This window comes from Branchiostoma lanceolatum, chromosome 1 (genome assembly GCF_035083965.1).
Source record: "Branchiostoma lanceolatum isolate klBraLanc5 chromosome 1, klBraLanc5.hap2, whole genome shotgun sequence".
Taxonomy (NCBI): Eukaryota; Metazoa; Chordata; class Leptocardii; order Amphioxiformes; family Branchiostomatidae; genus Branchiostoma; species Branchiostoma lanceolatum.
The window spans coordinates 4,255,124-4,262,500 of NC_089722.1; positions in this window are offsets into that span (position 1 = coordinate 4,255,124).

The window sequence follows — 7,377 nt, forward strand, 5'->3', positions numbered from 1 at the left end:
TGAAATTTGATATGCAGTTAGGTCGAAAGGACGAAATGGTTAGATTTTGGGTCCTCTGGCGGCTTCCCTTCGTACTGCAGCAGACCTATGTATCGTCTCACGCATCGCAATTAACGATTTAAACACACTCGATGCACGCCTGAATGAAGTAGACAGTGTCACGCCTGAGTTTGGAGCGGCAGGTCGTCATTGAACTTCACCTGTCCGCGGCGCCTCCGCATTCCGCCCTGGCAGGGCGTGGTCTTACCTGGGCAGGTGAGAACAGGTGAGGAGAGAAAGGGGAGGCGCAGGGAAAAAAACACCGCCATGTTCTGTCAATGTGTGAATAACAGATTATGAAATGAATGAATTAATGAATGATTTATCCTAAATGGATGCAACGTCTTTTACCGTTTGTAGGAAAATGACGATTTCATTTTTGATTAAAGTTTTGTCCGATCTCATGCAAATACTAAAGATATGGAGGCAGCAATTTAAACTCACACAGACACGGAGATAACAAAAAGAAGACAGCAATATCGCCGCGTGTGCCTGTCATGTGAAGTACCATGTGAAAGAACCCCGGAGAGCCGCTCCTCCTGCGGTAATTACACTGTTTATGAATCTCCAGCCACTTGTGAGGAAGTAGAATAAGCGATGATGATGTGGAGAACGCATCAGGCTCTTCAGATGGAGCACATTGTTCACTTGGACAGGAGGTGATTGCCTCTTTCAGAAGATGTCACGCTAACACCTGATGAACCTCAAAACACTACTGTCTCTTGTAGAATAGACTCCTGCGTATGATTTTTCAGAAAACCTATCCAGTGGGAATCTTCCCTTTCTTTGAATTTCGAGATTATGGAGGGTCGGAGATACGTCTAAACGTCCTTTGTTATGTCTTTGTGTCTCTCTGACTGTACAGATCTTTCACCTACTTTCTTGTACATTCGGGATTTTTAGGTAGATTCATAGTTATCTATGTTCTTATTGCAATAAGAAACCTAAAATAACGCTTTTATAATTTATGATAAACGAGGTTTTACTCGTGTGGTGTTTTCTAATATAACTTGCGCCAAGTTCGATTTATTAAAGATACGGTTTCTTGATAGTTTTTCTGCATACATGGCTTAGATACGACGGAACACACACGTTTACACAAGTCAATCTCAGTGTTTAAGAAGGCTTTCAGAGTAACTTTTCCGTTGTCTGGTACAAACAGATAGAAGCGTAACGGCCGTGTTGGTCAAGCCGTGTGTCCGCGTGTCCAAAGATAACGGACAATCGACATAAAAGGACCTAGTTCCGGACACGTAACGGCCACTGGACATGTGAAGGACGGTGACAGTAGGACATTGCATGGACACTGGTTATGAAAAGATGACAAGACCGCAGTGGTATCTATTAAGATGTCCCTGTAGCTCAACTGGTAACAGCCTTACAGTTGAGCTCCTGGTTCCAATTAGTTAACTGGAAGGCCTTGGTTCAAATCCTGGGAAGATCGTCTCTCAAAATAGACTTCTTTATCAATGAACTTTGTTTGAAGTACATGTACTAATGAGAGTTTTGGTCGCTCAATGATCGTTCAACCGTCGCCCCTCCGACCCCCATTCCCGCTGCGACCTCGCTGCGACCTAAATTGAATTCGTGTAATCCTTGACTTCATAATTAAAATGTGCTGCAAAATGTAAGAGTATGAATGAATAGACCACAAAATACTTGATGTGTAAAAAAATCCGTTTTTATCTATGATATTTGTTAGCGCTCTGTCAAATTTCAGATCGCATGGCGGTCGCTGAGGTCGCCGTCCTAGTGGAAAGAGGGTGTCAACGGTCGCTCAGGGTCGTCTGAATGAAAAGGAGGTGTAACGGCGGCCGGACATGTAACGGCGACTGGACATGTGAGGGACACTGCTAGTCCGACAGCGCACGGACACTGGTCGTGTAAAGGTAACATTACCGTTCCGATGACAGTGCGAAAAGTGCGGGAACAAAGCCACCGGAATCAGCGCTAAGCCGGGCTGGACGCGACGCTTGGGTCTGGAGGGGACGCTTTTGTACCGATGACGTCCGAACAAAAGTTGGAGTGTTGTAAGGTTTGCTAAGAATTACGTCCGAACAAAAGTACAAGTGTTTGAAGGGTTTGCCGCCCCCTTGTCTTGCCTTGTTCTAAATGGCCAACATCTCAACAAGCTGACCTGGCGCTAAATTTAGCGAAAACGTGGGCAAAAGATTCTTATTTAGAATGATGACTAATAGGGACAAATATTTCAACTGTACAGTGGATGTTGGACAAAACAAAGGAGGTAGTATGTTATCTTATACTTTTATATCCACCTGTGTGTATGTATAGTTGTGGAAGACCGTGGAAATGTCGCTTTATTTTTGTGGTGTCAATAAAGATTACTGTTTATTCAACTTCTTACTATCAGTAGTGTCATTATATACATTCTTCTACAACTTTTTCTATATGCAGCATAAGGTTTGTTCAAGACCGTCCAGCAGCAAATCTTGGCCTGATCTTCACCTCTTACCTTGTTGTCTTGACCGTAAATTGACCGTTTAGACTTAGCATATTCGGCATTTTAAGTAAGAGCCGGCGGTAGGGCTTTCTTTACTTAAGCCTTGATACCATCTAGTGCTACTTGCCTTTTTAAAGGTGCGAATGGTTCGCACTCACGTTATATTCCTACGTTTTAAAGGCCTGTCTCTTATTAACTTTTATACAACAGTCCTAGCGATGAAGCGTATCAATCAACAAATAAAAATGTTTGCTTTGCCACATCCGTCGTACGATTTTCGGTTGTTTGATTTTAAGCGAGGAAGTAACAAAACAGAACAGTAATCGTTTCAGCGAAAAGACTGCTGACTGTCCATATAATAAGCTGTCGTAAATTATTCCTAAACCTGTTGAACGAAAAAATGTATGCGTACCAGTGGCTTATCAAAGACAAGCGAAGACACACAAAAAGGAAAAAAAAAAGTCAATTCTCTCCAACCGTCCGCTTCATTTCCGGTGCTGTACAACGGTCACCTATCAGAGCTGTTAGTTTAGCCAGGCAGACGTGAAGACACGATTGTAGCCGGGAGAAAGGACGGTGTTTTCCGACATAGCTTCCCGCCTGGCCGTTTTGTCCGCGGGTTTGTTGTCGCGGCTGTTGGGAGAAGTGGAGCGGGACTAGGAAAGGTCACCGTGATTCTGTAGAGAGTAACGATTGGGGACAAACACACGTATGTACAGTACAGTACGCCGTCGTGTTGGCGTTGGCGTAACGGTTAGGGTGTTTGGCACAGCACCCAGAGGTCCTGAGTTCGAATCCCCTGACTTCCAACCGTTGTTGTGCCTTAACACGACTTTCCTCACTTCACCCAGGTGTAAGAATGGGTACCTGATTTCGGCTGGGGAGGTAAAAAGCAATGAAAGGAGAGGGTAGGGCTCCCCTTCCAATTCCGTGCCCTGGACACAGTGGATAACAACCCACTGCTGCTGCTACCTCAAGAAGGCTATGGGACTATCTTTTATCTTTACTGTACAATGTGTATATAAACATATCGCTGCATCGTTTCCAATGAACAGATGATTTGAAATTTTATCAGAAACATTAACGACTGAGAGAGCCTGTGTGTATGTGCGTTTGTGTGTGAGTGTGTGTTCGTACGTGTCTCTTTCTATGTCTATGTGTTTGGGTGTTTGGGTGTTTGTGTGTGTGTGTGTGTGTGTGTGTTTGTCTGTACGTGCGCCCGCGTGCGCGCGTGTGTGTGAGTGTGAGAGAGAGAGGGAGTGTGTGTGTGAGTGTGTGAGTGTGTGTGTGTGTATGTGAGTGTGAGTGAGTGTGTGTGTGAGTGTGAGTGTGTGTGTGTGTGTTTGTGTGTGCGTGTGTGTGTGTGTATGTGTGTGTGTGAGTGAGTGTGAGTGTGAGTGTGAGTGTGAGTGTGTGTGTTTGTGTGTGTGTGTGTGTGTGTGTGTGTGTTTGTCTGTGCGTGCGCCCGCGTGCGCGCGTGTGTGTGAGTGTGAGAGAGAGAGGGAGTGTGTGTGTGTGTGAGTGTGTGAGTGTGTGTGTGTGTATGTGAGTGTGAGTGAGTGTGTGTGTGAGTGTGAGTGTGTGTGTGTGTTTGTGTGTGCGTGTGTGTGTATGTGTGTGTGTGTGTGTGAGTGAGTGTGAGTGAGTGTGTGAGTGTGAGTGTGTGTGTGTGTTTGTGTGTGTGTGTGTGTGTGTGTAAGCATTTGCGTTCGTGTGTTGCACTGACAAATACTCTTTCTGCAGTATAGCAATCATTCTAGCCTGTACTGAAAGCGTAAGATAAGATATGCAAGAAATTCACTGTAATTTCCAATTAAGGAAAATGAAGTTGCAATGTTTAGAAATGCTGTCGAACATGCAATGGCCATAATATATGTATCTAAATATGTATTCTTGTATTGGTGCTGTATATTCAGACATATTATATCGCTATATCGTTTTCAATGAATAAGCTCTTTGATACTGCAGCAGAAACATTTTCAATTTAGTCTAAGCCTTGAGTGACTTCCAGGGAGAGACTTCGTCATTCAGAGTCAGAAATACCTGGGCTAGTTTCAACCCGCGAGCTTATTTAGTTTGGCATTCTCCGCTCGAGGAGCCATGGGAGGAATTCTAACTACTCCTGAAGAAATAATTACACTGCAGAAACCAATAACACGTCTGAGAAACGCGCTTTATAATGTAGAACAACACACGTCAATGTAGTTTATCACACCAGACTTATATTGTTTAGGGCGACATCAAAAGGCAAGAAAATATTTCATTTTAGCTCTTGAAATGAAAAGAGTCAGAGAGAATGTTCTAAGATATGAATATGGAAAGGTTTTCGGTGTGGGCGTACTTGTAATAAAGCCATGTTGATACCTATTGCAGTTATAGACTTGTACAGGTGTAATTCTGTAGAGTTAGCCGAGTATAGTCCAACTCTTCAGTTTATCACACAAGTTTTATGCTGTTTAGAGCGACTTCAAAAGCCAAGTAGATATTTCATTTAGATCTTCAAATGAAACGAGAGCGGACAGAATGTTGTAAGATGATAATAAACATATGAACAGGTTTTGTGTGGGCGTACTTTTGATAAAGCAATGAACAGAATGTATGGATACTTTGGGAGTTTGTTAATAAGTCTTGCAGTTGTAGAATTGTACAGGTATAATTCTGTAGAGTTAGCCGAGTATAATTTAACTCTTCAGTTTATCACACCAGACTTGTGTTGTTTAGAGCGACTTTAGTTTAGAAGCCAAGAAAATATTTAGCTCTTCAAATGGAACGAAAGCAGAGAGAATGCTGGTATAGCAAGAGCGTTGGCAAACCTTCGTCTGGAAAGTCACATTAAACTATTTATAGAACGATAACAACACAAGAATTCACTTCTTGCGTGTTACTTGCATATAGAAATGTGCAAAAGGAACCAATACTTAACTTTCTGAAAGTGATTGAAAGACATTATAAATAGGTTGCTCTATTCTTTTCATGAATAGTGATATGTGGATTTTTCATCACTGCAAGTCTTTCTATTACATTTAGATGTTGTATATTTCATTCTCGTGGTTTCTGCTGTTGCAATGGACCGATCCAGTCGAACACCATATCGAACATATAGAACCCCCTATTCTATTTGGAATACCTCCGTCAAGAACAGCGCTAGTTGGACAAAAATGGCACGTGTTAAGCAGAGTATCTACATCTGTCACAGGTTTTTTACTGTATTGGCTGCATGTAAGCTCAGGAAAAAAGCGAAATGAAAAAGAAAATAGCTCGGGTACTCATGAGGAGGGAGCTTGAAACACATTGCCAACTACTACAAAGTCCGCTAGTACAGAGTCCCGCCTCTTCTGTACTTGTGTATGAAACTGATCAATATGAATGTGACACGGTAAGTTAAAGAATTGCATTTTGATAGTTAATTACTAAATGACATGCAGCTGCAATTCATGCAGTCAACAAAGTGGGAACCCTGTCACAGGTATACGTACCCTGTTTTACACGTGCATCGGCTGCTTGTCAGAAATTGGGCACTGATGGTCACCAACAAGGTAATGCTATGCGACCCAACCCGCTTCTGCATTGACCGAAAACATAACGCCCTCACCGTAACTACATTTACCCCCTCTTCAAACAATCGTACTCGGTGGATACATCCGTCCACAAAGAAGGCATACCATTTTTATTTGGTCCGCTCTGAAAGGGTTTCAGAGCCAAAAAAGCTCAACAGAAGACAGCCTGCATATTCGACAGCCATACGCGCGTGGCTGTTTTTGTCCGTCAAGGGCTGTTTTTGACGGACTATTCGAAATAGAACAGGGGGCGTGGCTTATGGTGTTCGAACTGGATCGGTCCATTAATCATGTGTTAAGCGTTTGACGGCTAACCTCCATTCTTTGTGTGTTCCATGTTCGGACGACTCTAAACACGGTTACTAGTGCGTGCATGTAGGACGTTACAGCACGATTCACCGACAACACGCCCGCAAATATTCCATTCTTACCTTCTCAGCGGGGATGGAACGACAACAATAGCGGTCAGCGGCCGAAACTACAACAACATCGGGGCCAATATTATCGCACAAAAACGCGCGGAGGGGACAAAAAGCGTTCCTCGTTTGCGATGAAGAATTTTGATGCGTTTTGCCGCACGCTTGTGGGCGGGAAAGAATGGGCGAAATGGGTGAAAACAACTTTGTAAAAAGCGTCGCAACCAAAGCAAAGTTGCATAAAGCTCTGAGTGTTGTTACTTTCCCTAGTCCACACTGACTTTACAAAAAGCGACGTAACAGAAGTAATGTTGCATAAAGCCGTTAATTACCCTTAAAGGCAGAAAAATTTCTTTGAAAGCTAGAGTGGTCTACGCGTGGCCTATGTATCCTAGTTATAACTTCGCGTTTAAATGACTAAAACCCAATCTAATCTTGTTAAACGAGCCTTTTCTAAATCTGCCACCAAAGCTAGTCGTAGTCGCTGTTGTTGTGCCTTCTTAGAATACTAAAGACCTTCTGAATGTATTTCTTCTGCTGTTGAATGTCAATGCAGAAATATTCGCGTATTCAAATTGAAAAAGAATCGAACGTTTTTACAGGAAAAAGTAAACTTGTGGATTATTATTGGAGTCAGGTTTTTGGAATATATAACGTTCCTCGTCGCCCTACCTAAATAATGTTGGCAGAATGTATGGATTTTTATTCTTTGAACCAGGCTGAACAAATTGCACGTTTAACAAAACGCTCCAAATTCCATTTCAGTTTGTCAGTCCAAAGTTGTTGTTTTTTGGGCAAAAACGTTCTCTATTTAAAGCAATGGTCAACAGTGTCTTGCGCACTCGTTGTCATCACTCTAAGAAGTGCAACTTTTTCACATTTTGCTTTGCAGTTCTCTAAACTG